Genomic DNA, 12,122 nt, shown 5'->3' with positions numbered 1-12,122 from the left:
TTTTACACGTTCGATTATGATTAAATTATATTTATTTGAAATTAACGAGTGTTATGAAATCTCGATTATTTAGTTAAGGCGTTGAAATATTATTTAATCAGATTATCATTCAGAGACTCAAAATGATATAAAATTATCGAAACTAGTAACTAGCTTCTATAATTGTAAAAGGTAGCAACTAGTTTCTATAGTTATAGAAGCTAGATGCTAGTTTCCATCTAGCTTCTACACATTATAGAAGCTAGCATCTAACTTCTACATGGTCGAATGAGTATTTGTAAAAGTTATTTGCTAGTTTCTATACAGCTAAATGATTAAATAATATAAGGGTATTTGAGATAGGTTATGATCATATCCGAAAGTGGTGAAGACAGCTGGTTGAGGATGTGTCTCTATGTTTGAACGTGTGAAGACTCCGCTCCGCTTTGCAAAACTAAGAACGTCAGTGCCGGGCTAGGGAAGGGGTCCCCTGCGTTGGCTTTCCGACGCTCAAATCAATCACCGACAATAATGAAGAGCAAAGAAAACTGTAGCAGTAATAAGAGCGTAATCACAAATAACGCATATCTCCTCTGGTGCATGAACTCCCCTTTTGGCTGTGTAAATCCAAGTATGTAGTCTTGGCAATGTAAGTATAAGTGTGACTTGGTAAAGGTTGAAATCCCAGAAGCCTGGCCTCTTGACAAAGGAAGACCATTATAATAATGATAAGGTCAAAGGAAGCTCTTGAAGGCAAGACGTTAAAGATGAGGAATCATTCGAGGGACGCAAGACTGATGGAGGAGACTAGAAGGCTAGGTCTAGGTCGGTCGGGCAAGGACGAGTGCTAAGTGAATGTACTCGGGGGTTAAAATCTTAGGTTTAGGATTTACCGAAGCAGTTATTATAGCAATTACTGTGGCAGGACTGTAACAGTTTCTGTAGCAATCGATTGGTGTTATTATCAATCGACTGCTAGCAAACATAATGCCTCTGTTTGCTCAACCCATGTGGAACAGTCAACTGATACTTTCATCAGTCGACTATCAGTCGATTGGTATCGAGCCGTTTGCCTATAACAGTCAAATTCCACTTAGGAATAGTCAACTAGTGTTTTTACCAGTCAACTGGTGGTGAAAAAATAGCTTGGTATTTTCTTCTGAAGCTCTATTTAATAGAGCTCGGAGTGCTTGGGCAAAGTTGATGAAATAGAGGTGTTTAACCCCTATTAGTAGTCTTCTAAGTGCCCTAGCATCTCAAGTGTGTTTGTGCAAGTTGTGGTGAGGTTTCTCCACCCACAAGGAGCTACGTGAGCTAGCTAGAGGTTTTTCGGGGAATCATCCACCAACGGATCGGGATAGTCCACCTTACGGACAACCGTGGAGTGAGAGCTTTATCTCCGAACCATGTTAAATTAACGTGCCATTGGGTTTATCTTTCTATTTGCTAGTTTATTTTGTATTCCGCTGCATACTAACAATTGTAGGAAGTGACGTTTTGGGTGAGACATTTTTCACCCTCCTCTAGCGGACGTCAAGGTCCCAACTGTTGGATCTAGTTGCACATGAGAGGGGGTGAATCACGTGATTTTGAAAATTTATTCTTTTTGAATTTTAAAAGATGAGTACGCAGTGAAAAACTAAGTAAGAAAATGAACACAATAAAACACAATCAGTTTTACTTGGTCCGGAGCTTTCGGCGACTCCTACTCCAAGACTCAGGTCCCGCGGACCTATCGATAGGTAATCTTCTAAAATACCTCCTCCAGTACCTCCGGAAGAGGCGATCGAGTACAAAGAAGATAGACAAAGTGTAACATACTACACTTCCCTTTTTCAGTAATTAAGTACAAGGAAATAACTTCGTTACCGACACGTAGGGATTGAAATGAAAAATGCTCGTGTGTCGATGTCGATCTGTCGGTCATGATTGGAAGTCCTCGAAGCAGTAGTCGGGTGCGGCAGCTTCACAGTAGAGTCCCAACAAGAAGTTGGAGCAGTTGGAACCTCAAATGAATGCACAGTAGCTCGTATATCAGTCGTGTATTGATGCTTGGTCAAGACTAGCTTATAAAGGGCATGGAAGGCACCTTCAACATGGTAAATCTGATTCAACTTAGCTGTGCTTTATCTATGACGGGGTCCAAAATTTATCCCTTGGAAGGCGCCTTCAAATCATTGAAGGCGCCTTCAATGAACAGTGCGGAGGCACCTTCCAATGCTTGAAGGCGCCTTCGGATACCGTTCATCTGAAGGCTTTTTGCTCCTTTTGCCCTGCAAGTTGTGTTAGTCCAAAACTAAAACATCTAACTTGCAAAACAAAGTTAGCACAGTGATAATAAGAAGTAGTAATTAGCTCCTGTCCTCCCAGGACCAGGAACTAGTTAAGGTCTCAGATTAGGGATACAAAATGGACCTAACCTGGACCGATGTCTACTGTCCCTCAACCGAGACGCGTCCTCACGAAGTCAGTCTCCTCTAGTGACTTACCTTTACTTACCTGCCAAACATCTGGACCTTCAGACCTATTTGGACTTTCTCTAGCCTTGCTTGGTATCTGACTAAGCTGATCTACTAAGACTTGCCTGTAACACTGAGTTAACACAATAGATATAAAATAGTAAAAATAAAATAATGTTACCATTATTAATAATTCACTAGTCTGGTCGACCACGGGTTACCTTCCCCTAGGGATGCCCAGCTTCACTCATTAGGACTTCCATTGCTGGCTTCACTTACTAAGGCTTTCATCACCTAACTTCACTCACTAGAGTCTGACTTCTCTTACCATGACCTCCATTGCTTAGCTTCACTAACTAGGACTTCCACCACCTAGCTTCACTCACTAGAGCCCGACTTCACTCTCTAGGACTTTCACTACCTAGCTTCACTCACTAGAACCCGACTTCACTCTCCAGGACTTTCACTACCTAACTTTACTCACTAGTGTCCGGCTTCACTCATCAGGACTTCCACTACCTAGCTTTACTCACTAGGATCTGACTTCACTCACCAAGACTTCCACTACCTAGCTTCACTCACTAGGACCTGACTTCACTCACCAGGACTTCCCCTTGCCTATGTCACGCCCCAGAGGAGTCCATGTCCGAGAAAATTTCGGCAGCATCTCCCCTGTACGGTGGACAATCTGAAACTTTTCTACATCTCACAAATACCTCAGCCACAGGCGGCTGGAAATAATAACAATAAAATAAAACATCACCACGCAGTTATATATAATTTATTCAGCCTCTGGCTGTCACAACCACGCAGTTAAGATAATTAAACAGTAAAATAAAACTCTGACTCGAAATCCACCCTACTCCACTACACTCGTAAAGCTCAAATCCGACGAACTCACCTCTTCTGCCGTCCAGGCAGGCATGTAGTAGAATAAAAACCAAATCCAAATCCATCGATATAATAAAATCTATACCATGTCCATAAGTAAATAAATCCAGAATATAACAAGTTCAAATAGTCTAGAACAGAAAAGGGAACCAAACAAAAAAAACCAATCACATCCTCGAGGTCTGCAGGGACCAGCAACTGGAACTCTCTCCTGACAGCATCAACCTGAAAATATCAACAATGGAGGCGGGGTGAGTCCAACACTCAGCAGGTACAATTGATATGCAAAGTAAAGAAACAACACCTAGCACTAATCATGCGTACAGTCTCCTGATAAGAAAGATAAAAATGCATCTGAAGTAAACAGGAGAATGCTGTACTAACCAGGTCCTGAGTATAAGGTCAAACAGTCCGAGTGGTATAGGAATCCTGTATGCATGTCAAACATAGGTATCCAAACAATATGCAGCATATAAATGCAGCAACCACAAACACAAGCAATAAATGCATCATGCATATGATGCCAATGATGCGTCCTGGTCACCCCTGACGCTAGTCGATCATCTCACACACATAGTGAGGCCGAGTAGGTAGGGCTGTGACAACCGTGCACTCTGTCGTCACTACTCCTGATGAGTGACCGAGTGGACGGGATGCTGTCGGAGTACACCTATCCTCCTACCCCAAATCATAAATGGGGGAGCGCAATGCTCTCATCTCCCGGTACTCAAAGACGGGGAGGAATCCCTGCCGGATAACACGTTGTGTCACACTACCCATGAGCGGACCAACGGTGCCTAACAGAGTCCCTGCTGCAACACACTCTACCTGAATCGACCACTAACCCATGAGTGGTGGTGTGTGCAGATCCATGTAACTGGCGATGTGCTCAACAATAATGGAGCGGACTATCGCACAGCATGCAATCATGCAAATGATGCATGGCAATAACCATATAAACATCCTGACCTAATCCATATATATAGAAAAGTGCACCCTAGGTCAACGAATCATATCGAATCAAAGGTACACAGAAGGTATAAAAACCTAGGTCCTGAACATGGTGAAGCATAGTATATCACTACCCCCTATAAGCATGTATAAACAGGTAAAATATACATGAGATGCAAATCAATCAATCAATCAAGCACGTACCAAGATTTGGGTAGTGATTAACCGAAACAGATAAGAAACACAATTGATGCAATATGTTAATTTCATTACTAGGCATATCAAAGACAAAAAGTCAAAAGTACCCGCCTCCGAAAAATAGAAAGGTCCAATCCGACTCCGAGATACTCGTCTCGCGTCAAGGTCCTGTATCACCCATATATGTACATTTATTTAGCTAGAACTCAACAATAGCTAAATAAAATCTCAACGACCAATAGGATAAGATCCTAATCAACATATACATGATCAATAGCATAAATCCAATCCCTTATGATCTACAACTAAGCAAATAATTAAATCCATAGACCACATCATCTCAATACGTATCTGAATTCCTAATCACATTAAGAAATCCCAAATTATTACACCTTACCTCAAAATCACAGTCGTGATCACCGATCCACATAAGGATTATTGCTGCTGGTAACCAAAAACAACACACAACACAATACTACCCTCGTGCTCACTAATCCACCGAACCCTACACCTGCGAATCATATCAGAAGGGAACATCAATTGTGCCTCCAAGTATATATATATCACGATAAAAATCACATCCAATAATAGCCAGCATAAGGGCAACCCCAATAAGGAGCATTAAATCGAAACAGCATGACCTCCTCACTAAGGTCAGCAGAGGCACAAGGGAGGAAAGTCGGCGTGCTCCTGTGGTCGGAGTGACTCAAGAGGAAGAAGAAGTCTCGGGTCAGTTGGTCGGCCGGGGCTAGGGTTCACGGTGGCGTCGGTAGAGAGGCTCGGCCGTCGGCTGTGGTGGCATATGGAAATCCAAGAATTTCTGATCTGGTGATAAACTATAGCGAAATCAAACAAGAACAGAGCACAAGATCAACAACTAAACCCTCACCTGTCCATCAAAATGCCAGATCAACACTGTTCTGAGAAGGAGACAAGGTAAGGAAAAGGGACGGCGATAAACTGGCCGATAAGGGAGAAGCAGTGTCGCTAGTGCTCGTGGTGATCCGGCTACACTATATGGCGTGGCATGGTCGGGCCACAACGCACCGGTGTTGAGGTGAGGAACCGGAGCTAAGGCTCGGGCGTGTGGCCGGTATCGCTAGCGGCCTGACTTCAGGCGGCGGCTCAAAATGGCAGTAGCGCCGGCGCGATTTGAGGACTTGGTGGCCGGCGCTCGAAGAAGAGAAAGAGTGGTCGATCCTAGGGCTCGGATGTCAGCAGATCGGGGGGGGGGGGGGTCTGTGTCGGCCCATAGAGGAGAAAAGAGGAAAGGGTGGCTCTCGTCGTCGGCGGCCTGTGCTCGGGATCTCCACGGCTAGGGCGACGGCAGTGGCGAGGGGAAGAGGAAACCACCGCGGCGGCGGTTAGGGTTCGGAGGCGTCGGGCGCGCGCAGGGAGAGGATCGGCACGCACGGGTTCGGGGAGAAAGAAAGAAACGGAGGAGAAATAAAGAAAATGAATAAAAGAAAATGAAAGAAAATCAAACATTTCCTCTTTAAAATGGGGTAGCCTAAATAGGCTTTCCCGGGCCCCGTTTTTATCCCCGTTAACTTGTCCATACGAACTCCGAAAAATTCCCGAAAAATTTCCAAAAATTCCGGAAAATTCCCTTATTAATATTCACCTATTTTCCGGTATTTTACAGCCTAACCTCCAGTTATGACTAGTCACTTAGTAGACTTCTCACCTGTCTATCCTTCGGTTAGGATTTACCCTTGCTAGTCATCTAGTCTTGACTAGGCTTTTCTCTTTCAAACATTAAGTCTTATTTAAATCAACCCTTAGTCAAACTAACTAGAATAAGGTACATTGTCAAACATCGAAACTCTATAGGTCGATTGCACCAACAATAACAAGTGGTATCAGAGCATGGTCGCTCTTTGTTGGACTAATCGCCAAAGGAGAAACCACTAAAGAAGAAGATGGAGTCGGAGGGACCTCTCAGATGGGATATCTAGATCCCACCTATGTACTACCAAGACGACTTTAGTTATTAGAGGAGGTTAGAGACATGGTTTCAAATGGAATGGAATCATTGGATGGCTTTGGAAGAACCATTCAAGACTCTAACGGACAAGAAGGGCAAGCGTCTTTGACCTCGGTATTGGACCGAGGAACAAAGGGAGTAATCAGAGGTGGATAAGGAGGTAACAAAAATTTTATTGAATTTATTGCCTCCTAATGTGTTGTTGAGTGTAGGTAATTACAAGAACGCAAGTCATCTTTGAAAAAAGGTCATTACATTCCATGAAGATCCTACAAAACTCCAAGGAGTGGAGGAGCCCAAGGAGAAAGGCTCATTTGTCCACGAGGAGAAGGATCAATCGGATGTTGACACATGTTCAACATCTGAGGAGGAGAAAGAAGATGAGGAAGTGTCATCCACATCTTCAAGAGAAGAGGAAGTGGAACCACCCACATCTTTGAGTGAAGATCAAGAGGAGTCATCCAAGGAAAAGGAGTTCTTGGAAGCTCAACCCTCCACCTCATCCACCAAGAAGAGTGCAAAGGACAACATTAAATATTTTGTGTGGTAAGATGAGACACTACAAGAGTAGGTGTCCTTCGCTCAAGAAGATAAAGAAAGTAATTCCTAAAATCAACAAGGTTGATTTAAGTAATGTGAGTTGTAGGAAGGAGAAGAAGCACATTCGTTGTTTCACGTGTGGTGAGTATGGCCACGACCACACGAAGTGCCCAAGAAGAGGAGAACTCAAGAAATTTACGCACTTGAAGAAATGGGAGAAGAAGAGGAGTTCATATCAAGGGGGAGCTTCAAAGGTAAAAGGGAAGGTAATCCCTAACTTGAAGTTTAATCCAAGCTCTAATTCTTACATGCTTGTTAGAAACAATGTAGATTATTTACCCAAGCATAATCATGAAATTAAATATAATGATAGGAATAGGGTTAATATAGATGATAACTCTAGGAGACCTATTGATGCTAAATCTAAGGGTAGACCTAATAAGACTCAAATCACTTTGCCTACGGGAAGGAAAGTGAGTGAAAACCTAAGCATTAATCCTAAGAAAGAGAGACATATGTCTAGGAAGGAGGGTAGGTCTAAGGATGCCCAAGGTGGACATGTTGACTCTAGAGTTAGAACCCTAGAATTGGAAAATCAAGCCTTGAAGGTAAGACTTGAAGAAATGGAAAATCTAGAGGATTTGACATGTGTTTGAATGGTCAAAGATCCAAAAGTGTCAAATTGGATCCCTCCCATGCCAAGAGGGGTCAAGTGCTCGGGTGACACGTGACAATCACAAGGGAGGAGTGACAAAGGACAAGGGAGAATTATCAAAGGTCCATGATAAGAAATATGCAAGGGTTGCATATGATTATGGAAATGATGAGGTGCCCAAGGTTAAGAAAAAGAAGTCAACTAAGGTACACCATGTGGGTGTAGCCATGGTAGATGAGTCACCTAGCAAAGTGACTAACATTAAGAGTCCTAAGATTAGGCAGATCCTTTGGGGCTCATGGTAGATGGGTTATCAAATGTGCCAAGTGATTTGGAGACAGACTTGAATTTCAAATCCAAGAAATTGACATAATTGGGTTTAGTTTCATGCATGAAAATATAAATTGAGTTCATATTGCATGAAAATTAGTTTTTATGTATAGATACCATATAAACAATGTTAGGGATACATTATAGTTTAGTATGGGTAGATACATCAAGAGGAGTCAAAACTAGGACTTTAGGTCAAGATTTAAATGAACCATTTAGCTAGTTTTAGATTTTATATCAATCTTGAAATCCATGATCAATATATTTTTATATATATTTTTCCAAGTAAACATTGGTAAAATATACCTCTCCATAAAATTTGAGAATTTTTGGAGGTCTATGAAATTTATGGTGTATTTCTAAACTTAGATCAGAAATACTGATTTTAGCTAAAATAATGTACCAGTTGACTGATACTTTTACCAGTCGACTGGTAACACTTGTTAGTACAATATTCCCTAGGTCAATGTTGACCTGGTTGACTGAGCTTGAATTGGGTCAAGCTCGAGTCTTGATGTTTAAATTTCGATGTTTGACAATACATGGAGACAAGACATGGAGGTTGCAAGTGCAATTGTTCATGTGGGGAGAGAAGAGTCAAGTAGGTCAAGGTTGACTGGATACTTGACTGGAAAATCCTGGTGAGTGAAACTAGGTGAAAGTCCTAACTGAGAGGTTAGGCAGACTAGAAAGTCTTGGTGAGTGAAGCCAGGCAGTTGTGGAAAGTCCTAGTGAGTGAAACTAGGCAGAAGAAAATCCTGGTGAGTAAAGTCATGTGAAAGTCCTAGTGAGTGAAGCTAGGCAGAAGAAAATCCTGATAAGTGAAGTCAAGTGGAAGTCCTAGTAAGTGAAGCTAGGCAGAAGAAAATCCTGGTGAGTGAAGCCAGGTGAAAGACCTAGTGAGTGAAGCTAGACAGTTGAGAAATCCTAGTGAGTGAAACTAGGTGAAAGTCCTAGTAAGTGAAGCCAGGCAGAGGAGAAGTCCTAGTGAGTGAAGCTAGGCAGAAGAGAAGTCTTGGTGAGTGAAGCCAGGTAGTTGGGAAGTCCTAGTGAGTGAAGCTAGGCAGAAGAGAAGTCCTGGTGAGTGAAGCCAGGCACAGGAAATCCATATGGGTTAAGGATGACCAGACATCTGGTGGAAGTCCTAGTGGGTCAAAAGGATTGACCGGACACTTGGTGAGGGAGTCCTAGCAGGTCAAGGGTGGCCGGATGCTAGGCACGATGTCCCAACAGGTCATGGTTGACCGGATGTTGGTTTGAGGGACGTTTGGACTTGATTTGGCAAGTCTTACATGGGCTGGATCGATCAACCAATCGATTGGCTCATGCCCAATCGATCGGTTGATCGATTGGGTGAGTCCCGCGGAAGGAGAACCTCCCAATCGATCAGTGGATCAATTGGGGAGAATTGTCGATCGCACAAAATACCTCCCAATCGATCGACCGATCGATTGGGAGCCTCCAATCGATCGGTTGATCGATTGGGAGCTACGATTTTACGCGATAAGCCCTGGATCGATCAGCCGATCGATCCAGGCGATTCCCAGGAGCACAAAGGCACTCTGGATCGATCGGCCGATCGATCCAAAGCCTCCCCAATCAATTGGGAGCAATCAAATCGAGTGAGATTCGACCGTTGGCGTCGTACTTAGCTGTTGGCGAGCGTTTCTCTCGACAGATCTCTCGGCTTTCTTCTCCAGCGACAACAGCGACCACAGAGCTTCTCCACAGTCACTCTCACGCTAGATCTTGAAGGTTCTTGGAGGCATTTCCAAGTCAAGAGGTGAATCTACAGCAAGAAGAAGAAGCTAGGGTTAGGGTTTATTGTGTAAACTGTGTAAGTTTTCCCTTGTATTTGCTTCTCTTTGTTTCTTGTTGTATTGAGAGTATTGTAGGGCTTCTCCGCCTTCGGTAATTACCGAAAAGGAGTGTTTACATAGTGGAGGGTGCGTGAGTGTGTGAATCCTTGGATTTGTCACCTCTTCTTGAGGTGGATACCAAGTAAATCCCTAGTGTTAGCATTGAGTGCTGTTTCTTTGTATTTTCCGCTGCATTTCACCATAAGAAACAAGAATGAAGAGCACGAGATCGCGCCGAGCTATTCACCCCCCTCTAGCTACATTTCGGTCCCAACAAGTGGTATCAGAGAGAGATCGCTCTTCACCGGAATCATCGCCGGAAGGGGAAAAAAGCTAGAGGGTGAAGAAGTTGAAGCAAATTCATCAAGTCAAAGAATTCAAAAAGGCTCAACTTAAAGATGGAATTCCAAGACGGACTTGGATTCGATACAAGGGTGCCTCCACCATTCACAATGATGAGCTTATATCTTTAGAGATCAAGGATCGAGAATTTCTTGATGGTGGAGATAGAGCAATGGTTTGCTCTCATGGAAGGTTTTGAGGCTCCAACAAATTCAAAAGGTAAGATCTTAAAGAAGAGCAAATGGAGCCAAGAGCAAGTACAAAGGAGCGAGGCAAATGACAAAGTGACCAAGCTATTGGTCAATTTATTGCCAAGCAATATTTTGGCTCGAGTCGGAGAATTCAAAGATGTCAAGGAGCTTTGGAGCAAATTGGCAACAATTCATGAGATCCCCTCCACTGTACCGATTCAAGAAGAATACAAAGAGGGTGACTCCGTGGGTCAAGATCAAGAGGAAGTGGACTCCGACGTTGAGAGATGCTCAACTTCCGAAGAAGAAGTCTACGAAGCCTCATTTTCAAAGGAATGGAATGAAAAGAGAAAAGAAGGAGCATACTTTTTGTTCCATGTACAAGATAAAGATGATGAAGCCTCCACCTCTAGGATTGAGGGGGAGCGATTTTCATTGACACCGGATCAAGAAGAAGGAGAAGCTTCTACATCCGGGTCTAATGGAGAAGAAGACAATGCATCCTCCACAAGTCAAGTCAAATCTATTGGAGGAGGATCATTGTCGGATCAAGAGGAAGCTTCTACCTCTGGATCAAAAGGAGAAGATGTCATCTCTACACATGAAGGTATAAATATTTCAATTAAGAATAAAAATCATATTATATGTTTTGAGTGTAGGGAACATGGGCATTATAAGAGCAAGTGCCCTAAATTAGCCAAGAAAAAGGGTCAAGTGGCACCAAAGGGCAAGGAGAAGCCCAAGGAGACCGTCCCCACAATAAAGAAGAACAAGGAGTACATTGTGTGTTTCTTGTGCAACCAAAAAGTACATTATAGAAGTCAATGTCCTAAGGGGAAGAAGGCGGTCAAGCCTAAGGGAGGAAGCATGAGTCAAGGGGGAGCCTCCAAGGTAAAACGAAACGTATCATTTATTGAGTATACCCCTTTAAATACTGGTAAAAATCATGCTAATTCTAATTTTTATCATTTTAATGCTATTTACCATAAAAATAGGAAGCATGATAGCATTAAAGAAAAACATATGGCTCTCCATGCTAGGACTATCACACCTAGGGTTAGGAAGGTAGGTAAAAGTTTAGGCAATAATACTAAGGACCATAGTTATAAGCCTAGAAATAAAAATGGGCAAGGATTAAAGGGAAAATCAAAATCTAGGGATTTATGGGAAGAAAATCAAGTCTTAAGGTCAAGGCTTGATAAAATGGAAAAGACCCTAAAGAGGATGGAAAGTATCCTAAAAGGGCAAAATGAGTAAAACCTAGGTTTAGCACTACAAGGGTCATCCACGGGCCATAGGGGTTTAGGATACAAACCTAAAATTAAAAAGGATGTGCCTTATTACCATATGGTTCCATATAATTATGGAACCAACCCTAGGTCAAATGGTCAAGTCAAAAATACTAGGGAGGTTATTCCTAAGAGTATTTTTGCAACAAACGTGACTAAGACTTCTAAGAAGTCCAAGAAAGTCACTGAGAAGATCACAAGGGAGGCAATCCCTAGAGTTGATCTAGGAAATGTAACTAAGGCTTCCAAGAAGTCTAACAAGGTCACTAGGAAGGTATCTAGGGAAGTTATCCCTAGTGAATATCTAGAGCATCCAAAGAGCACCAATAGGTTTTGGGTTCCTAGGAGCATTTTCTCTACTCCTTAGATGGAATAGAGAGTGTCAACTCTGATTAGAAGGGTAGTTAACCCAACTTTGATGAAGTTGACACTCGGAGAGCATTTTCAAGGT

This window comes from Zingiber officinale, chromosome 8A (assembly GCF_018446385.1).
Source record: "Zingiber officinale cultivar Zhangliang chromosome 8A, Zo_v1.1, whole genome shotgun sequence".
Lineage (NCBI taxonomy): Eukaryota > Viridiplantae > Streptophyta > Magnoliopsida > Zingiberales > Zingiberaceae > Zingiber > Zingiber officinale.
The sequence above is the reverse complement of the archived record's forward strand: the minus strand, read 5'-3'. Positions refer to the sequence as shown.